This window comes from Calidris pugnax, unplaced genomic scaffold (genome assembly GCF_001431845.1).
Source record: "Calidris pugnax isolate Ruff unplaced genomic scaffold, ASM143184v1 scaffold153, whole genome shotgun sequence".
Taxonomy (NCBI): domain Eukaryota; kingdom Metazoa; phylum Chordata; class Aves; order Charadriiformes; family Scolopacidae; genus Calidris; species Calidris pugnax.
Window position 1 is genome coordinate 2,817,596 of NW_015090999.1, and position 22,816 is coordinate 2,840,411.

Genomic DNA, 22,816 nt, shown 5'->3' on the forward strand with positions numbered 1-22,816 from the left:
TTTGGAACTATCTTTGGTTACTAAGCTCAAGATTCAATTGTTTATTCATGTACACAGAGAAGTACGTTTGGAGATATTGATGTTAAATTGGATAAATAGGGGTTTATTTAGCCAAACCTCCACTTTATTCTCTCATATCCATTTCACTTCACTTCATAAATCCCCTCATCAATCCCTCTCCCTTCCCTTCCCCTTGATCTTCTACTCATTCATTCTCCATTCCTTTTCCTTTGACCATCCTTTGCTCATGTCTGTGGCTGCACTGGCAGCATGCTCAGATTATGGAGCCCATAGGAGGAAGGCAGTCGGTTAAAAGTGGGCTTGATTTTGTGCACTGTTATTTGGCTGTGTGCAGGCTCTGCCTGTGCTATCAGCTGCCTGGGCAAATGCCTGCAATGACAAAACTGAGGGGGCAGCACTTCTTTCACTCCACTTGTTATTGGTTTGCAAGGCTCTCTACATGAATTGGAAGTGAGGAGGAAGTGTAGTCAAAATGTTTATTGCCTGGGGCAGGAAAATAATTAGGACTTGTTCTGGCTGGGTGCCTTGGCACATCAACAGCACTGACCATAGTTAAGCGAATGTTTGGCAAGGCTTTTACTGTTAGACTTTTGAAATACTTGAAAAAGCTTTCATGGCTAATGAGCCAGAAAAGACTAGTAAGCTATGAACATAAAAAACCACCAGAATTTCCCTAAAACAGTACAAGAAAAAGAATTAATTGAGTGTAATTCAAGTTAAAGTATGTTATTACTGTAAAATTAATTTTTTGCACAGAAAAGGATATTTTTATAAAGAAATATTGTCCTGCTTTCACAATGATTTGTTAAATATATACTTTGTTATTCTTCTTCTGTACATAGCTGTCACCTCACTTACACTTGATTACTGACTTTAAATCTGAATATACTTTAAATAATTTACCTCCATTTACACAAATTTATACATTTAGTCTAAACTATTTGGAGCACTTCTAAGATCAATAAATCAGTATTCCACTTGGCTTAGGCTTCTAGATGCCTTTAGCCATGACTATTTCTTTCATAATGAGACAATCTGCATGGGTCATATCATAACCATGATTCTGTTTCACACAGTAAAAGACAATATAAAAATTAGTAAGATCACTACGAACTAAAGAATTCTTTGCCATGCCATGTACTTAATGTAGTACTAAATGCTCTGAGAGCCCTTCCCCAAGCAGTTTAGCTGTCCTCTTTCTGCGTTCACAACCCTTTCACTTACCGGGACTACAGTCTTTGCTTCAATAGCACAAATGAAGTACAAACAGGCTTTTCTTCCCTGTCTTCAGTATAATTCCCTTTCCAAAATGTCAAAAAGCATCATTGTCACAAATGCAAAGTCAGTAATCTTTTGCTAAGGCATAGGTGATTAGTGAGTGGGTACAGTCAAGTCTTTCAACTCCAGAAGCTCAATAGAAACCTTCACTGAAAGGTCACTGACATCACAACATTTAGTGGTATCAAATTCCTTTGTTTGGCTTCCTTACCATGAATGATTGATATGACATTGTCCATGTGAAGACTGTGAATAAGGTACTATAAGGTCTTTACACACTTCCAGGTAGCTAAGAATAACTGCAGACCACCTGCTGTGGTCAACAGCAGACAGAATTTATTAAGAGACAATGTATTTCTGAATCTTCTCCTAGAATATCAAGTAAGAAACTCCAATACCTAGTAACTGCTCCAACAGAGCTTTAAAAGCTGTTCTAAGTGAAAGTGAAGTCATTCTAGTAGATTTTTTTCTTTCATTATATCACCCACTGAGTGTATCATTATTCACCGAGTGCCAGATTAGAGTGAATTACATTTTTCCAGTACCCTTTGATATATATTTTGCAGTTTGTATAAATACCTTCTAGTCCTGTTTTAAGGAAACACTATGATCAGTGCAGTGGAAAAGTGACTATGCAGAGCAATTACTGCTGACATAGAGGGTGTATTATGAAAATTCTTTTTTCTAGATTTTCTGAATCTCTCACTAAAAATCTATCTAGAAAATTCTGTATGTTGCCTCAAAAAATAAACATACAAATTATATATATATTTTTATTAATTCTCCTGTTTTTACAGGATTTTCTCAGGAGACATATATTTTTGTTTTTATTTGCTTCTGTAACACTTATTAATAAAAAATGCTGTTTACATCAGGAGAGCCAAAAAGTTAAAGAACCAACAAGCTGGCTCAGCCATTCTTGTTCCTTTCGTTAATGCATCGTGCTCCATAGTCAGTATCTGTAACCAGTGTCAATTTGGGGATCACAGTTGCGTATACGCCACTGAAGGGCTGAAGTGTTCTCAGAAACAACACTCTTCTATATAATACTGAAAAAAATTCAGTCCTCTTAAAAAAAGGTAGGAAAAAATATCTGGATTTAAATGAAAATGTTTTCCAGGTCTCCTGAGCATGTACATGCACTATATGAAAACCATAGTCTTATTAATCCACTGATCTCATAATTAGTGTAAGAAAACCCCAGTTGTCAGCAGACACAGAAAAGTGCAGCTTTATGAGGAAGGTATGAAACTATTGACTTTTCATTATATTTTCAGGCTCAGGTTGATCTGTGACAGCTGTATTGCATAGTAGTCTCATAAATAATTTAATAAATTGTGTCAAATTAATTAACAATGAATGTTATGTGATGGTTTAGGTTTTGGTTTTTTTGTCAGGGAGAGGTGAAAATTTCAACAACAACAAAAAAATAATTTGAAGAATAAAGTTCCTCTCTGAGATTTTTTAAAATAGTACTTGTCTCATGTCCATTCCTTCAAGTCATGTCCAGGACTAATTTTTCTCATATTCAGTGTTTGCATCATCTGTATTGAAGCTTATAAGGTGATTTTGCTAGGGAGCCGATTAAAAAAGTTAAGCACTTTGTTTTATTTTGACTAATTATTCATGCTTTTCAATACAGAACTTGACTGAATACTTTTCAAGCTCTCTTGCCATTGTCTGCTAGATGATATTTCAAAGGCAGTCACCGGTATCCAGCTACTAAATTTTCTTTATATTTAAGGTAAAGATTTAAAATAAAACTTTAAGTTTTCTTTATCTTTAGCGGCTTGGACTACATGACCTTTAAAGGTCCCATCCAACCCAAACTATACTATGATTCTAAGGTAGACTCTGCATTTACAGCTACAATTCTCTTGACAGGTTAAATTTCAATGCTAACTTAAGACATAGTTACCATGTCACTCCTATCTTGCTCTCATGCGATTGACAGAGGAGAAAATGAACTACAGAACAGCTCCTGCAGTGACTAACACACGTGACAGATTTGCCTTAATGAAACCACAAAAGTCAGAGAATATATGGTTATATCATTAATTGACAGACAGCTACATCATGTTGGTACCATAACGAATAATGATTCACCTGACCTGTTCTAGTCAGGTCAGTGGATCCCTCCTTCCTTCTGCTATCTGAATATCAAAGGCCAGCATGATTATTCACCTCTATGTAGAACAATAAATTTATGTGGTGGGGGAACTGCATCCATCTTTTGAGGACTGCTGTTTTTAAGTGGGGAATCAGTAGAAGAAGTGAGGGTTCCATAGGAATATTTGTGCTGGAAAACACACTAACAGGAAGCAGTAAAGTTTATAGAGTTTAGGGGCAAAAACGGAAATCTGAGTGAAATTGTGGTAACTGAGAGGGTAATGTAAATGAATGGGAATCCATAGGGGGGTCAAATATGGTTCAGTTACCTTCCTCCACTGTTAAGTGATTTTAGTTTTTATGATAGTTTATAAGAGTTTATATAAAAGGGCTACTTAGATAGGTAATAAAAACTGCATTATACCAGATTCTATTCTCTTCTTGAAAAACTGCTGGGAAGAAAGAGCAAAAAGATTTCATTTTCTTTTGTTTGGTTTTGCTTACTGGATTTTTTATTTTCCTATTGTTTTATCTAAAACAATTATATGTCTCTATCCAGACTAGGAAGGCACAATCTTTAATTTGAGGCAGAGAGAAATTCATTGCAGTTAGCGATTATTTGCAGATTATTTCAAAGATACATTTAAATTATTATATTTTAGGTCATGAACTTTGATAAGCTAGTGCTCAAGCAGTATTTGACACACTAGGGTTCTCTCCTCCTTTATAATATGAACAATAATAGTGATGTGAATAACAATAAACTTGCAATGTCCAAGTTTTTCACTCCACTTTCGAGTAGTATTAAAAAAATATGTCTAAGGTTCTCGTATGCAGTTACTGTAATGCAGCTAAAGTAGGTCTCCAGGAATCTAAACATAACTTTGAGTGCTTTGCTCACCTGTAGTATATATATATATAAAAATACCAAAGTATTTAAGCATTTACTGGATCTTCAGTATATTAGAAAGAAAATTACTGCAGAAGTTTATACTTATATATGACTTCACCCAAATATAGAGCAATTAAGGCTTTTGTGATAGTAAACACCTGAGCATAACCATAATCAAATAGGGTAAAAGGATATAGTTTTCAAATGGTGAGAGTATATGTTCCAAATACTTCCTCTCTAAGTTATATGGCCTTAAAATAACCTAGGCTCTGGCTTTGATCTGAACGAGCAGGTTTACTTCTATTAAAGATCTTTGATTCTGTCTTTATAAGGATTTCTGGTGCATATTTAGCTTGTCTAGCTATCAGCTTTTCCTTTTGACTTCTCAGAGTAAGTGAGTGGAAAGGCATCTTTTCAGAAATACCGCCTTCACTTTATGCTTACTTCTATTTCCTTCATGTGTTAAACAGATGTTCAATCCTTTTTTGCATTGGAGACTGAGGATGAAAATCTCAGTGAGCAGGTAGTGATTTGCTCAAGTATAAAACCCTGAATGGTCTCTACTTCAAAAAACATTCATGTCCCTGAAGGTGAAAGGAAAGAGCCTAATAGTTATCCTAAAGACAGCAACTGCAACGCGTTCTTTCCCACATAGCTTATTATAAAATCTTCAGCTAGAGTGAATGATAAGAAAAAAATGAAACAGAAGGGGGAAGCAAAGAATCTCTCTTCACTGCAAAGATCGAACTGGATAACATGGTTACAGGGAACACAAAAAAGTTCAAATGAGTATCAGAACTTTATAGGAGACAGAAAAGATCATGCTACTTTGACTTTCCCAGACAACAATAAAATAAAGGAGAAAACATCTTAAACCCAGTATTTTAAATATAAATCAGCATCATAAGTTTTGCACAGCCAGGGACTGAGTACATTTTAAAAAAGCCCCAAAACCAACAGGTCCAGTTATGAGTGTATGCATGACCCATTGTTACTAGTTGTCTTGAGATACGTACAAAACACATTCTGTCTTAATTGCATATTAAAATACTGCCTTACATGACAGTTCTGCATTTTTGAGGAACAATTCCTACTGATTGTTTAAAATCACATATGTACAGTTTGACCAATTGTACAGCAGAAAGTGTCAGAGCAGTCTCTGGGGTGACTAGGTTTTCCTCATATTTTCTGGGAAATTAAACACAGTTAAGCATACAAGTAATAATTACCAGTTGGTCTATGCACAGCAGGAAGGATCATGTGGACTGTCCAAATATGCACCTGGAGACCTCATGTGAAATGAGCTACTAGTCAATGGTTTATTGTGCAGCCTGCTAGGAATTCAGTCAATAAGCAGCTCTTAAGTTAGTCCATTGTTTCATCTAGGAAGAAGCTAGCTAGGGAGCTTTTGGATCACCCAAGGATCTAAGCTTCTAGACTCCTCCACTGTATTTCACCCTCAGCTATCACTCTTCATGACATTGAGAGGCAAAAAGTATACTTAGTCTTTTCTCATGTGCAGACCATTCAATATTCATGATCATCCCTGAAATTATGGTCTGTTGGGGTTTTTTGTTGGTTTTGTTTTTTTTTTACATTCTAATATGACTTATAGATACTACCTCATCAGAACTGCAAAGAATGGCCATGGTTTCATGAATTTACGTAATGCCTTCATCAGTTTTGCTTGTTTTTTCTTTTTTTTTCTTTTTTTTTTTAGCTGAGGATTGCTCTCATCTTCTCAAATATCTGTACAAGTCCAGGCTGTTTTTCTTAAGCACTAAAAGTTAATTTTGAATGGTCGTTTTTTAGACATTCATCATATTTTCACCACACACATTATTTTTAATTTTTTACATTAAAATTCATAAATTGTGAAATCCTATATAATGTAAAACAACTACCTGTGAGATTCATGCCATTGAGGTCTCAGCATCTATAGTGTAAACATTTGCATTGTAGTCTCTACTCATACGCAGTGGAGAGCAACAGGAATTTTGAGATTAATCATTCATTTGTTTTCATTTCCTGCAAGGTAAAATGGATTGTGCAGTAGAAGCCCTTATTGCTGTCCACCGAACATAATAGCACTCTAGATGACTATCTCAGATGCAGCCATCAATACTGTAGACAGAGTCAGGTGAGCTGAACTTAGTCTTTCATCCAAGGTCTTTCTAAGACATTTAAGATGGAAAGACATCATCAGAGATATACCAAGTCTTTGTTTAGTTTGCTAGTTAACAGGCTATCCATCTACTCTGAATAATGACTTAAGTAGTTTTATGATATATAAAGTTTTAAAATAAATTTAACCTTCATTCATGGACAAGCCACATTCTTAATTCTTACTACTGGACTGATTAATTGTTTGGGTATTCTTTTTAAGTTCACATATACAATGATTAGAGAGAAACACAAAACAGTATAAATGTCAGTTGTGAAACAGAATTAGTTAGTGAGTACTCATTGCCAATATTCTAAAAATACTGCTTCCTGTGTAGTTGCAACTGCAACCCAGAAAATAGCTGGACTATGAAACATCTTGAATTTTACAATGGACATTTTATACTTTCTGACAGCAGTCCCTATAACAACAAAGCAAAATGTTTTTTCTTGTACTGAACAAGCATTTCTTTGTGTTATGAATAAAAAAAACCCTGAAATCTAACCGAAGGATCAGACCTAATCCTCCACTTAGCCCTTGTAAGAAATTTTAATGTATATCTGAAGAATTGACAACCTTTACAAAATTCCCCTTCAGGAAATAGATTAAAATTCATGTAAGCAAAGCTTTCTGTAGTAGAAAACAGTTTATGGTCTCGTAAAAGGAAGGGAAGCCTGTGAGTGTGACAGCTGACACACTCCACAGGGGATTTGTCTTTATAAACACTTGTTTTCTGCTGGGGTTTGTGGAGTGTATACGGAAAATTAAAAAGAAAGAAAAAATGGTTTCCTAAAATCTTAGCAACTTAATTAAAGCTTACTGCAAATATAGATTTTTTTGCTCAGATGAAAGTTGGTGGAATTTGTTTTACAGTAATATCCAGATAAGCATTTTGTAGAAGTCACACAGATACCCAGTAAAAATTCACAATGAGATTAATTCTACGCTTTCTGTCTTTCTGTCTGAGTGAATACTGTGGCTGCAAACCTTTAATGTAAACATGCTAATTTTGCTAATTTACATTTTATACTGGCTGAATAGATTTTTATTTTTTTTTTTTTAGCCCAGGGATAGTTAAATTATATAATCTACTTTGAACTGTTTCCAAAAGGGTCATTGCACACTACACTATTCCATCAAAGTTATAAAAAGTAATAACATTATGGCAACAAGTCAATAATCAAATAACACAGATACTATAGCCCTATTTTACAGATCAGCATTGTCAGATATATGAGGCAGATATACTGGGAGATTGTCTCATTAGTATCATTTCCAGTATTGAACTAAAAAGTTTTATGAAATGAAATACTAAAAATATTAATAGCAAGTACTAATGATATCAAGCATTTGAAAATTATCGAGGTGGTAACACTAAGGTCTTTAAGTGCACGTTAAATAGCTGTTCTAGCCACAGCCTTATCCAGAATTGCAGACTTGTCTAAAATTTAATTATATAAATAAAAAGGTCCCTGCCTGCAACAAACCCCAAAATAAAAACAAAATTCAAATGACTAGTATGTAAAAGCCAGGTTAAATAAAACTTTTAAATGAGTGTACTACTACATAGAATGAATACAGAAGCATACTCCAATAAAACAATTCAGAAAAATCCTTCCTACGCTTCTAGGATGATTAAGACTTTGGTATTTACTTTGTTACTTAAAATTGTATGACTTAGAACAATTGCCTTTGCTGAGGTACCTACTTAACTATCTACACCTACCCTGAAGTAATTTCAGATCTGGAAATTAGTTACATTTTTAAATCTTCTGGAGGACATCGTGTATTAGGCCTTTTCAAACCAAGCTTAACTGACTTTACCAGCACAGAATTCAATTAGAAATGCAACTGAAGCATGAATTGCCAATAATTTACGTAACAGTCACAGTCAAAGAAGGCTTCAAAATATGATTTCTGCAACCCATAGTAAATGACTGAGTCTCCAGACTCATAGGTAGTGAAAGGAAACAATATTGTGCTTTTACCTTGGCTGGTTGTCAGGTGCCTACCAAGCCACTCTATGACTCCCCCTCCCTAGCAGGACAGAAGGGGGAAAATACAATGAAAAAGCTTGTGGGTCGAGATAAGGACATTGAGATTACTCACCCATTACTGTCATGGGCAAAATGGACTTAATTTGGGGAAATTTAATTTAATTTATTGCCAATTAATAACAAAGTAGGATAGCAAGAAATAAAAACAATACTAAAAACACTTTCACCCCACTCCTCAGTTTTTCACAGGCTTGAATTCACTTCTGACTCTTCTGCCCTCTCCCCCTGATCAGTGCAGGTGGTTAGGGAATGAGAGGTGCAGTCAGCTCATAACAGTTCATCTCTGCTGCTCATTTTCTTCATTCTGTTCCCCTGCTCTGGTGTGGGGAGATAGTCCACAAACTTCTCCAACATATATCCTGCTGTGACACTGACTGTGACACAGCAGTTCTGAAAAAAGTAAGAACTTGTGCTGATCTAGAAGCAGAGGTCCAGCCTCACCCTTCTGATTTAATATCAGTTTCTCAACTTGATTGCTATTTTGATCTTAGACTAGGACCTCCCCTATTTAACATAAACTGAACCAACTTTTGGCATGACTGAAATTTCTACTAAATTTAAAATACTATGGTGTTAAGTAATGTGACATTTCCATCATTACTGTATTTTGGGAGCAAAAGTAGGTTTGTCTCTGGGTTTTTTTGCTCATGTTTAGATTTAATTCCTGTTCAGAGATCTTGAGTGGTTGTGTGGAACATCTTATGAAGTTAAACTGTGTTTCAGAGGTAGCAAGGTCAAAATTCATCTTTCAACACCTCTTATTTTTAATTTTTGTTTGTTCCTTTTCCATTTTTTAGCACAGTAATTATGATTTTTGCCAATGCCAATTAATGTCACAAGCATTATGTTGATGAGACTGTTCCTGGTATTTGGGCTTGTCTTGCCCTGAACTGGCGGAAGTTTCTGAGAGTGAACTAAGACCCAAGTTTTTTGATAGTATAAAGACATACAGGAGTTTAGGTAACTATGCTGGATACAGAATGTGTAAATGTAAGAACGGAGAATGAATTATACAGCAAATAGCATATGATTAAGAAGCATTTCCTTAGCTAACTAAGTTTTGGTCATTCGGGTAGTATATCTGAAAACTATTGAAGAAAGTTGATTAAATTCTTTGGCCTTATAGAAAGCAAAAGTTGACCAAATAAGGGTGAAACAATTTATATTGTCATAAGTCTGTTACAGTTCTAAGAGATTTCAACAATATTTGTGAAACCATTTTCTTTCATTTTGGTTATTGATGCAGTTAAAACTCTTCAGACTTTTGTTGACTTATGCTACACTTCTGCTATTATTATTATTATTGCTATTGAAAATAAATACATAATGTGTTCACATGCAGAATCTTTTTTTCAAAATCAATACATACAATTAAAATTGTTCTACTTGGGGATGTCTATCCATAACTTGAGATGCTTTTATTTTCTAGCCTGGGTCATGTAAGCTAAGTATAGCTATCACTCTAGTGTTGGATATTAGCTCCAGTATAGTTGTAGTGTATCAGGCTACTTTATTCTTAGCATTATAATGAACTCACAAGTCTTAATTATTCTTAGAATTAGTAGTATTATCTCAAGAACCAACTGCAGATCAATCATTGTTAAGTGGCATTCTTCCAAATTGATCCTGATCATACAGAACTTTTGGGAACTTCTTCACTTTTTACAACTTGAAATAGAATTACAGCATGATATATATGATTGAATGCCATTAACACTGACTATCGCTCTGCTTATTTCCCAAACTAACAATGCAATACTGTGAAGACGAGTGTGAAGCAGTTGAATATTCCACATCATATATGCCTAATAAATACACTTCTTTCATTAATCATTCTGCATAGATTTTCCACTTCAGTCCAACAGCTTTCAATTGGAGTTGTAAGAATTACAATTACTTTTAAATAGTAAACTTTATTCTACACCAAGCATTAATTATGACAGCATTAGTTATGTCTAATTCTTAGGAAAAATGAGCCATGGCAGATTTATGGGGTTTTATTTTATTTCCTTTATGATAATTATATATTTATTATTATTATGTATTTATTTTATTAGTGGGTTGTTTTTTCGTTTTCTCTCCTGGCCTTTCCAAAATCAATAGTTTTCAATAGACTCCCCTTTCATTGTGAAACCTATTTTTTCATTCTAGCCTTTTTTCTATTTATGTTCTGATGTTTATTTTATATACAAGAGGCAAAATTAATTTCACCTAAATTTGGCCATCTGAAATACCTTATGGGGCCTAATCTATTTTTTTTTTATATGCTAGCTCTGTAGTTAAAGGAAATAGTATCTCTAGAGAATGGCTAATATAATCATAAAATAGTTATCTAAAATGGGAGACATTAATTAAGTTTTGAAACCTCCTGTCTTCTTTACTGAAAGACCCTAGATGATTAGCAAGGAATTGATGCAGCATCTAGACAGTCAAAGTAAGGATAAAGTAATGACATATACTAAGATTAGTTTGGTTAACATTATTTCTAGATGGTACTTTCTGCATAATTATGTTCAGATGTGATGAAGGATTTGTATTTTTGTGGTCCATTTGCACAGGCTGATCAAGATTTACGATTGATATACCCTTCAAGTGAGTTTATAAACTGAGGATTTTTCCACATCTTAATATGGCTCATTTGGATTTGTCACCAGATTGGTTGACACAGGATTTAGACGTATGTCAGCCATAATACGTACAAGGTAGATTATCTTCGGCCAGTAAGCTTGTATGATTTGAAAGCTGTCTCCACATTTCTCATCTCATTATTTTCAACACCTTTAAATCTATCTCTAAAGTTACAAATTTAAGAATCTGGAATGCAAAGAAACCAATGTACAAATAACATTTTCTATCAAAGTTCTTCAAAAATTTCCTGTGTTTTCCATGCACAAAATAAACTGTGTGTGCTATTTTTACAATGCTAGATAAGAACTGTTACATTATGCAAGCAAGAGGAGACAAGGGTTAATTAAGTCTTTGTGCAAGATGCACAAATAAGCTATTAATTCATTATGTAAATTAGGTTCACATCTGGAATAGGCATTACAGTAAATATGAGTCATCATATACAAACTCAAGAACAGGAAATATTTTTTTTAGAACAGCAATAAGAACTTATTTTCATTGTTCAGTTAGTGAACACTCCCAAATGCGATTTATTATTGTAGAAGTAGAAAGATTTGCTCCTGACTGGGAGAAACGAGAACTACTAAATCCTCAGGGATACATCACCCTCTTGTATTTGATTCTTTTTTGTGAAGTCTCTTGCATCACTCATATGACTTTCAGGAAAGCTTCTTTTCTACACATAATTCAACTCTAAAAGAATTTTGACTTGATGCCTAGAAAGCAATTTAGCAAGCAATTTAGTTTTTGAAGGGAGTAGTAAAGCTATCCCATAGCTTTTGTTCTCAAGAACAGAAACAACCCTAGTGGAAGACTGTCAAATTTAGTTTTGAAAGAGCCGTCTTCAAGACTCTGAAAGGAAAAAAGCCTAGCAGTGATCTGAAGGAGAAAGGAGTTAAAGACCTTCCCTTCTTTTCCATCTCTATAATTTTTTGAAGCATAAGCTTCATTATTGTATTGCTGATCGAATGTCACAGAAAGAAGTTTCTCTAAGCTGCTAAAGCTCCAAAAGAGAAAATGGCCAGAAAGAAGATAAATACATCTGATACTTAAACAAAGAGGGATTTCAAATGGAAAATAATTTAAAAGATAATTCAATAGACAGAACAAAGATACTTTAAAGACAATTGGATTGGTTTTTCTTACTCTGTGACAAAGCAATCTGATACCATTTTAAGTGCCCTAAATGTCAGGTGCATTACAGTTGCCAGAAACAGGTCTGATGGCATGGAGACCCAAACCCATTATATAGAGAGTCTAATTGAACAGCTAATTTTATTTATTTATTTATTGTTTTGTGGATTTAGCTTTTGATTTACTGAATAATCTCTTAAAACAAAACCTAAAAGTATCATCAGATGTCAACCACCTGGTTTATGCTATTTTGAGAAGAAATAATTTGTATAAAGTAGGAATAAGATCATCTACAGAATTAATAATTTTAATTATGGGAATTTTACTAATTGTAAAGACAGAGAAAAATTCTCCAAAAAAAACCCCAGCTTCACAAAACTATTTGCTAATGCTGCTAGTATGTAAACACAGATCTTGGGTAGGTCTTAGTAAACTTTTTTTATGTAACTGCCTCACTGCTGTTGTATACATTGCCAAATCCAGAAGTAGCAGGAACTACTAATGATGCTTCAGCATCGATATACAGAGCAAGACTATAAATATAGTGCTGGGTTCTGCTAGTTCAAATTAGTTGTCTGAGATATACTCTGTTTTACTCCATAATGATAAGGCTTTTTTATGGTTCAAAGAGCTGGTAAATGTATCACAAAGTTAAAGAATAACATTGTTGAATTATGGTAGAAAATTGTTCATTTTAGAAATTTTAAAAGCAAAGCAAGGAAAACATTAGGTCAAATAAAGAACTGTGCTCTCCCTCTCTCTCAGGCACAACAGAAAACAACACTACGGTTAACTAGGGCATAAATATTGCAGGACAGAGGAAGATTGAAGAAGGGTAGAGAAAGATTAAAGCTGCTTTACAGATAACATAAGACAGCACGTTTGGAATTAAATGTGTGGAATGAAAAATAAAATTCTTCTGAAGAAGAAAATGACATCTCTCAGCTCAACACAATGCACATCATTAACCTTTTTTTTTTTCCCACCCCTTTCCATGATTTCACTGTGTTCTCAGTTGATCCCTTGCCCTGCATGATTGGGGTACCAGGACTGCTGCTTGCTTTAGGCACAGCACAGCAATGGATCATTGTAAAGCTAGTTGGGGAGAAACTAGCCTGTGAATTTTCTAAAGATTCCCAAATGCAGGAATTAATGGTATTCTATTGTTTTCACACTAAAGCAATTCTTCAAATATTAGCAGTCCATCCATTTCTTACTTGCATAGGTCTGTTTGGCCTGTATACCTACATAACAGGAATGGAAGCATGACATCTATGTATAGACAAATACTTGAGTAATTTCTGTTTTAAGTCAAGGCAGTTGCTGCAGAGATTAAAAACAAACCTTTCCTTCGTGTAAACAGTGACCAAAGAATAATAGCTATGCAATACTGGCTGCGCAGGGAAGTGGCTGAAGCAGCGTCCTTGGAAGTATTCAAAAGATGGGTTGACATTGTGCTTAGTGACATGGTTTAGAGATGTGGTTTTTTGTTTTTGTCAGAGCTAGGTTGATGGTTGGACTAGATTATCTTAAAGATCCTTTCCAACCTAGACAATTCTATGATTCTATGAAAGAAATACATCCACTTTACTTATAGTGCAAGGTATTTAAAGATTCTTGAAATCTTAATATCTGAGGAGTCACAAACCAGGCTGCGGAACATTGCAGCTTGTCTCACTTTTTCAGTCTGACTGGTCTCTTCACATCCTGACTCTTTTTCAAGACATGCCAGCTGTTTACTGGATTTATTTTTCCTCTGGTCCCCATGTGGTTAGTCAAGAAGGGGAGAGAGAGGAGCCTATCGTGCATCTTTCAAGCGCTATCAGGGAACTGAGAAAAAGAAGTCAGGCTGTCATAGAAAACATAACCCAGGACTGAGGCGGAAGCAATCACCACAGGTGCATCATTCCAGATAAGACCAAGGATAGTGATGACTTCTTGAAAAGCTACCTTCTCCCCACAGTTATTTAAATGTGCAGTAGAAGTTTCAGTATAACATCAAGAAATAGGATTAAAAACTTTGGTTATGCATGACAACTATAATTGTTCTATAAATGAGGCATTTCTGTATTAATTAGATCATATGGGTTGTTTAATCAGTCTGTGTACAGGGTGTATTTTCTTTTCCCCAGAATAATAATCTGAATGAAAAATAACGGAAGAGATTAAATGGTGGAGTGTAAAATTCAACCAGTGTTGTACAATTGAATAAGACTACAAAAATACCCAAAAAAGCAATTCCTTATACCAGAATATGCTCAAAACAAAATAACACAAATTAGGTAAGTGATCAAGTATGTTACACAAAATCTCTCTGGATGACATCCTAGATTTCAAATTACTGATGTAATATTTGTAATCTTGATAGTTTTAAATTTGCATTTCTGTTCTGCTTATGAAAAGGATCTCAAAAAACTTGTTCTTATCTCATGAAAAAACAATTGTTTTTTTAATATTTTTTTATTTCAAAATTTATTGAAGTGGTGAAAAGCAATCTTTGGTTGTGAAAAGAAAAAGAACAAGAAGAATCTACCAAACTACCCAATAATCTGTATATAGTAAAGCTGGAAACACTACTGATTTATAAAGAAAACAGGTGAGAATATCTTATAATTTTGGTTCAGACCCTGAGTATACTTTTAAAGGGAATCTTCAAATTGTGATATTTAGTGAGTACTTAGTTTGATGCAGGCAGTAGTTTTCAGCAAGAGTGGATTAACTGTATGATGAGCCTCCACTTGTTGATGAGTATTAAGACTAGAGCCAATATTTTAATTTTCTTTTTCTTAAATAAAACTCCAGAAATGAATATGGTGTGGCTATTGAGTCCTCAAAATTCTGTTGGTCTATACAACTTTTATTGTGCCATAATGCACGTTAAGGTAGACTACCAACGCTGCACAAGAGATTATTGCAAAAATATGTCCACTAAACATGACTGAGATCAGGTTCTTTTCCCAAGGTATTATAGTGTTATATTTGTTTTTTTTTAAGAAAATCCAGAACTCATCTGCTTTGTTTTGACTGTACAAAAAGAATAACACTGAACTTTTAGTCCTTGTCTTCAGGAAGATTTCCTACTTAATCATATTCTGAGCTACCTGAGGTGCAACTGAACCTTTCACGTATTTAACTTTCACTGAAACATGAGAACATACTTACTCATTTCCTGAAAGGATTAATGGGTTTTAGGGGAATTAGAAGATGGACAGGAACACTGATGGTCAGCTACAAGGTGCTACAGATCACAAAAAATCTCAAAGTACAATAACCTGAGCTATAAAACATATCAAATTTAACTGAATTCCCCATGCTCAGATTCTAAAGAACGTATTTTATCCGAGGAAGGAGAGAGATAAAAATATTTATGAGTTCAGAAAAAACTGAACTCCATTAATGAATTATTAATAATAATATATAATAAAAAATGAAATAACAAAATAGAAATATATACAAAACTGTAATAAGTTCCCAGGGAAATGTCACTGGCAAGCACTGGAAAAGTTCCAGACTGGTCTCAGTGGTGAATGGGAAATGGATTCTGGAACACACTGATGGGGATCAAAGGTACATAAACTCACAGGGTCCTCCTTACACATACACATTGAAAACACCCACTGAAGAACCTATATCACCAAATAACCAACCACTGAAGAACAGCCAATCTGACCCCTTTGCTCCCTCAGCTTTTATAGTGAGCATGGCAGATGGAATTGAATACCCTATTGGTCAGTTTGGGTCACCTGATCTGCCCACCTCTCCCCAAAGGTGCAAACCCTCCATGGGGTAGACAACCAAGTCAGCTGACACTGATTGCCACAGGAACAAGTAGAAGCAAGAGCCTGTCTCATTGACCAGAAAGTTGACCCTGCTCCACCCCCAATCCAAGACAACAGTCTCTCTGAGGAATATTTCCAGACAAACTGGAAATTAAGACCTTCTGATAAAACCACATTAGTTGAAATACAGGAAAAGTTATGGTACTACCTTACCATTAAACAGTGTTGACATAGGCACATAAGTCAGAAAGTAGCCATGTCAGGCCCAGACCCGCCATTACTGGAGTTTTTACATTACTATAAACATATCAGTGCATGTTGGATTATTCTGTGCATTCATTTCTTTCCAGATTTCAAATTAGATTAGTAAAAGATCTTTAAAGACAAATAAAATCTTTCTTACTTTCCTTTGTAGTAAGCTACAGCAAGAACCCAAACAGAAGTAGGTGGTCTGTATGGTTTTCTGTGGGTTAACAGGATTGTGGGAGAGGCAGAGACCAGAAGAAGGAATAGAAGAAGCAGGAGCACTGGCAGGGGAAGGCCCCTAACAACCCATAAACAATGCCTGGGAGCCCCAATGATTGATGGCAATTCCGCCTGTCTGGCAGTTGGGGGTTGCAAGGGCGTGTTGGTTGGGAAAGAAGATACTTAGTACTATATAAGCTGCGTGTTTGTTGTAATAAATGATTCTGGTTGCACCTCCGACTGGGGTCCATGCCTTCATATGCTACAAATGGCGCCCAATGGGGACCACGAATCAAGAGACTAAAGACATCTGGATCAGTAGCGTAGCCCGATTGAACCAAGGATTGACTCGAGGACTGACTTCACCACCGGCCCATCACCTTTCTGCAGGACAGAGTTGAGCGATCGGCAACTATGGGAGACACTCTGCCAAAAGAGCAGCAAATGAATCTCGAAGTATTACAATATATTTTAAAAACTCAGAATCGATCCGTCTACCCTGTTTTTAGTAACTTTCTTAGACTGGGTCAGGGGACTTTCCACCGATGGGCACCTTTGACTTGGGTGTGTGGGACAAGACAGGAACTAAACCTTAGAATGCGGCCACAGGAACAGATACAGCAGCTGCCAAACATTTACCAGTGTGGTGTCAAGTGTCAGAAGCCTTGACACAGATTAGAAAAGAGGCAAAAACTGATCCCCCTGAACACCCAGAGCGCTCCTCTGCTCCCTGGGTCAGGGGACTTTCCACCGATGGGCACCTTTGACTTGGGTGTGTGGGACAAGACAGGAACTAAACCTTAGAATGCGGCCACAGGAACAGATACAGCAGCTGCCAAACATTTACCAGTGTGGTGTCAAGTGTCAGAAGCCTTGACACAGATTAGAAAAGAGGCAAAAACTGATCCCCCTGAACACCCAGAGCGCTCCTCTGCTCTACCACTGGCACTTCCTTGTAACGCTGTGGTGGAAAAATCAGTCTCCAGGGAGGACCATCCTTTTGACCCTGGTTTTGTGAACCTTGGAAAGGAGCCAAATCTGTACCGCCCTATGACGAACTGAGAGGGGTGGCTGGGGATGTTGCACCGACTCAGGCTGTGTTTTACGGTGCTCTTGAACAATGTAGAAAAGAAGCCATAGCCAAGGGAGAGACAGAATTGATACAAGCTTTCCCTGTGGCTTATCGAAGCCCTGCTGAGAATCTCTACGTTATGATGCGGTAAAAGAATTGAGAAAATCGGTAAAGGACTATCGGCATATACCTTTAGCTTATTGGTGATAGATATGTTATGACTCCTCATGATTGGAAACTGTGGTTGTGTATGATTTTGTCGGCTCTGCAATATGCTGTATTCATGACTGAGTACTGTGATCTCGCGACTGCTAAAGCATTGGATAACTTAATGGGCAACTTAAATCATATTGGTGCGAATGAGCTCGTCGGTGAGGGGCCTCAGGCTACTCCCGACACGCAAGCCCAGATGGACAGACAGTGTTTTGACTAGGTAAAAGAAATTGTACTCCATGTAATAAGACGGGTACCTGATACAGCCGCTCCAGAAGCTTCCTTTTCTGCTACCACACAAGCGCCTGGAGAACCCTCCATAAAATTCCTTGATATGCTCCAAAATGCAGTAGAGGGACAAGTAGATAACTGAGCAGCTGGTGATCTTCTTATGAAACAATTAGCGTTTGAAAATGCTAGTACTGACTGTCATAAAGTATCGCGAACAATTAAGAATGCTAACCCTTCCATCACTGATATATAAAATGAGTCTCTTAGCTGATGCATTTGTTATCAACACAGCTCACTGTGGGGGCTGCTCAAAAGGACAAACTGCTGCATTTGCATGACTTAGAACAAGAACAACTGGCCACTGGCCCCATTATAAAAAGACAAAGACCTGCAGAGAGTCGTCTGCCAAGTCCGCCTTGCTGTCCAAGGAGCAGGCTTGCAGATAGACGAAGGAAAAGGTCCAACATGAACTGCCCTGGAAATATCTAGGATGGAAAATTACAACTCACACCATCCAGCCACAAGCACTGCAGCTGGCGTTACAAATAAAGACTCCGAATGATCTGCAGAAATTGTTAGGAATCATCAACTGTCTCAGACCTTTTCTAGGTATCACCACAGAAGATCTACACCCCCTGTTTCAATTGTTAAAGGGTAGTCCTGACTTGAACTCTAAAAGACAGCTGACACCTACCTGACTGCAATGTCTCTAATGCAGTTACAGCATTCACAGATGGTTCCAGGAAAACACACAAGGCGGTAGTTCTTTGGTGATCCACCGACAATCTCTGGAAGCAAGATATAAAATGTGTCGATGGATCGCCCCAAGCTGTTGAGCTTGCAGCTGTTGTGTGTGCTTTTCAGCTTTTTTCTGATGTAAATCTCAATATCATAATTGATTCTTTATATGTTTCAGGAATTGTTCATTGTAAAGAAGGCGCTTTCCTAAAGGAAGTCAACAACCCAGCGTTATTCGCACAACTTCAAAAGTTATGGCATTATGTTTCCTATCCTAAATTACCCTATTATATCATGCATATACAGTCACACACCTCTCTGCCAGCACCCCTAGCCGAGGGCAACCGTGCTGCTGACAAAGACACACTTGCCCTCACCACACCGCAATTATTTCAACAAGCACAGCTCTCACATTTTCCACCAAAATAGGAAGGCACTGCAAAAGCAATTTCAGCTAACCACTGACCAAGCACATAATATTATCCTGACATGCCCTGAATACCGATCTATAGCCTCGTTGCCACAATTGGGAGTTAAGCCACATGGCACCTCATCACTGCAAATTTGGCAAACAGATGTCACACATTTTGGAGAATTTGGTCGCCTAAAGTATGTACATGTCACTGCTGATACTTTTTCTAATTATATCTTTGCCACTGCACGTACAGGAGAAAAGAGTCGAGATGTCTGACAACACTGACTAGCAGCTATCACTGCTATGGGTATACCAGAAACCATCAAGACAGACGATGGCCCTGTGTATGTATCTAAAACCACACTTTTTTACAGGAATGGGGCATTCGCCACATCACTGGAATTCCACACTCCCCAACAGGGCAGGCGATTGTTGAGCGTGCCCATCAAATGCTAAAGCAATTGCTAATTAAACAAAAAAGGGGGAGTCTGGGAGATCCACCACAGGAAAGACTATGGAAAGCCACCTTTGTTTTAAATTTTCTTAACAGAGACAATAGTGATAAAAGACGAGTGAATTGACACTTCAGAGTTTCCCAATGTTCAAAACATGGCCAATGGTCCATATTCGTGATACGGCCACTGGACAGTGAGAAGGCCCTATGCTGTTATTAAATTGCGGGTGAGGATACGCTTGTGTTTCCACAGGAAATGGTCCCAAGTGGATCCCAGCACGATACGTTCGACTGTATCTAGAAGCTGAGCGTCACGAACAACCATCAGAAACGACAGAGCAAGGAATCTTTTCTGTTTCTTTTCTGTATTGTTGGTTTTGTTGTCATAGGCCTGGTAGTTGTTTTGATGATTATGTTATGTTTGCCATGTTTGTTTTCCTGTGTTACAAAAGCATAAATCAAGTCATGTATGCTCAAATGCACACTGTACTTGCAAAGCATGATGTTAGAAAAAAAGTGGATGTAGAAACCAGCCATAGCGTTGAATTTGAATGGAAGTAAACTAATCACATTATATGAGAGAGTTACAGAAATCAATAAGTTTAACAGTATAGTTAATAGTAGTTTTATAGTTTATAGTAGTTTTAATACTATAGGGTCAGTGTAATCATTAGGATGTAATATACATGTAATCATTATCTGATATATTAAAACATTTATGTATATCAAACAAAAAAGGGGGAGATGTATGTTAACAGGAGACAGCCCGTGAGCAATCATATGACCCATAAACAATGCCTGGGAGCCCCAATGATTGAGGGCAATTCCACCTGTCTGGCAGTTGGGGGTTGCAAGGGCATGTAGGTTGGGAAAGAAGATACATTAGTACTATATGAACTGCGTGTTTGTTGTAATAAATGATTCTGGTTGCATCACCGACCGGGGTCTGTGCCTTCATACGCTGCAGGTTTCAGTGGGCGAAGGTGAACCACGTTATGAAAACAGTTACAATCTGCTAGAAAATAGATGTTATATGTTATCTTGACAAGGAATTTCTGATGTGATCAAAGAGAAGAAAATTGTAATCAATGCCATTGTAACACTGATGATTTACATTGACTGATGTGTCAAAACAAGTTCTCAACAGAATAATGAGTTGTATTCATGTCAATCATTTTTTCTTTCTTTCCTTGATTGTAATTCCTCAACTGCACAAGCAAACTACATCTCAACAACCCAAGATATTCCATTTCCAAGTAATCCATCTACTTATGCAATACAGAATAGAAGGGAATGAATGAATCTTCAATTTACTGCTAAAGAAGAAATGACGTACAGGGTTACATTTTACTTTAACTTTGTGTGTCTTACTTTACCCATGTGCATCTGATTAAACTTTATGCTACTTTTAACACAGTACAGTAGTTAGAAACAAATTTTAATTTGTCAAAGTTAATAACTGTTCTTGAACTACATTATTGAACCACAATACTGAATACTGCTACAGACAAAATATATGTTGTTAGGGGCGCTTGGAAAAAACTTCCAGGTAAAGCGTTGGCAGTTTCAAATGTAGTTATGATGAAAAAAAAAACCACGTAAAATTTGATAATGTTACTCTTCCACTTTGTAGCTTAGTTTTTTGCTCAAAACCAAGATAGAGCTAGCACGACAATACCTGGCAGAAAAATGAATCAGAATCACAGAATCACAGAATCATAGAATCATAGAATTGTCTAGGTTGGAAGGGATCTTAAAGATCATCTAGTCCAAACATCAACCTAACTCTGACAAAAAAATATGTAAGAAACAAGCAATAAAAAAATCACTAAACCATATTCCTGGGGATCATCTTTTGAACACCTCCAGGGATGATGCCTCAACCGTTACCTGGGCAGCCCATTCCAATTCTGGATAACCCTTTCCATGAAGAAATTTTTCCTAATATCCAATCTAAACCTCCCCTGGCGCAAATTAAGGCCATTTCCTCTTGTCCTTTGAGATCATTGAGTCCAACCTTAAAAAAAAAACAACAAAACCAAACCAAAACAAAACAAATAAATAAAAAAAACCATAACAAAACAAAAAAAAGGGGGAGTCTGGGAGATCCACCACAGGAAAGACTATGGAAAGCCACCTTTGTTTTAAATTTTCTTAACAGAGACAATAGTGATAAAAGACGAGTGAATTGACACTTCAGAGTTTCCCAATGTTCAAAACATGGCCAATGGTCCATATTCGTGATACGGCCACTGGACAGTGAGAAGGCCCTATGCTGTTATTAAATTGCGGGTGAGGATACGCTTGTGTTTCCACAGGAAATGGTCCCAAGTGGATCCCAGCACGATACGTTCGACTGTATCTAGAAGCTGAGCGTCACGAACAACCATCAGAAACGACAGAGCAAGGAATCTTTTCTGTTTCTTTTCTGTATTGTTGGTTTTGTTGTCATAGGCCTGGTAGTTGTTTTGATGATTATGTTATGTTTGCCATGTTTGTTTTCCTGTGTTACAAAAGCATAAATCAAGTCATGTATGCTCAAATGCACACTGTACTTGCAAAGCATGATGTTAGAAAAAAAGTGGATGTAGAAACCAGCCATAGCGTTGAATTTGAATGGAAGTAAACTAATCACATTATATGAGAGAGTTACAGAAATCAATAAGTTTAACAGTATAGTTAATAGTAGTTTTATAGTTTATAGTAGTTTTAATACTATAGGGTCAGTGTAATCATTAGGATGTAATATACATGTAATCATTATCTGATATATTAAAACATTTATGTATATCAAACAAAAAAGGGGGAGATGTATGTTAACAGGAGACAGCCCGTGAGCAATCATATGACCCATAAACAATGCCTGGGAGCCCCAATGATTGAGGGCAATTCCACCTGTCTGGCAGTTGGGGGTTGCAAGGGCATGTAGGTTGGGAAAGAAGATACATTAGTACTATATGAACTGCGTGTTTGTTGTAATAAATGATTCTGGTTGCATCACCGACCGGGGTCTGTGCCTTCATACGCTGCAGGTTTCAGTGGGCGAAGGTGAACCACGTTATGAAAACAGTTACAATCTGCTAGAAAATAGATGTTATATGTTATCTTGACAAGGAATTTCTGATGTGATCAAAGAGAAGAAAATTGTAATCAATGCCATTGTAAC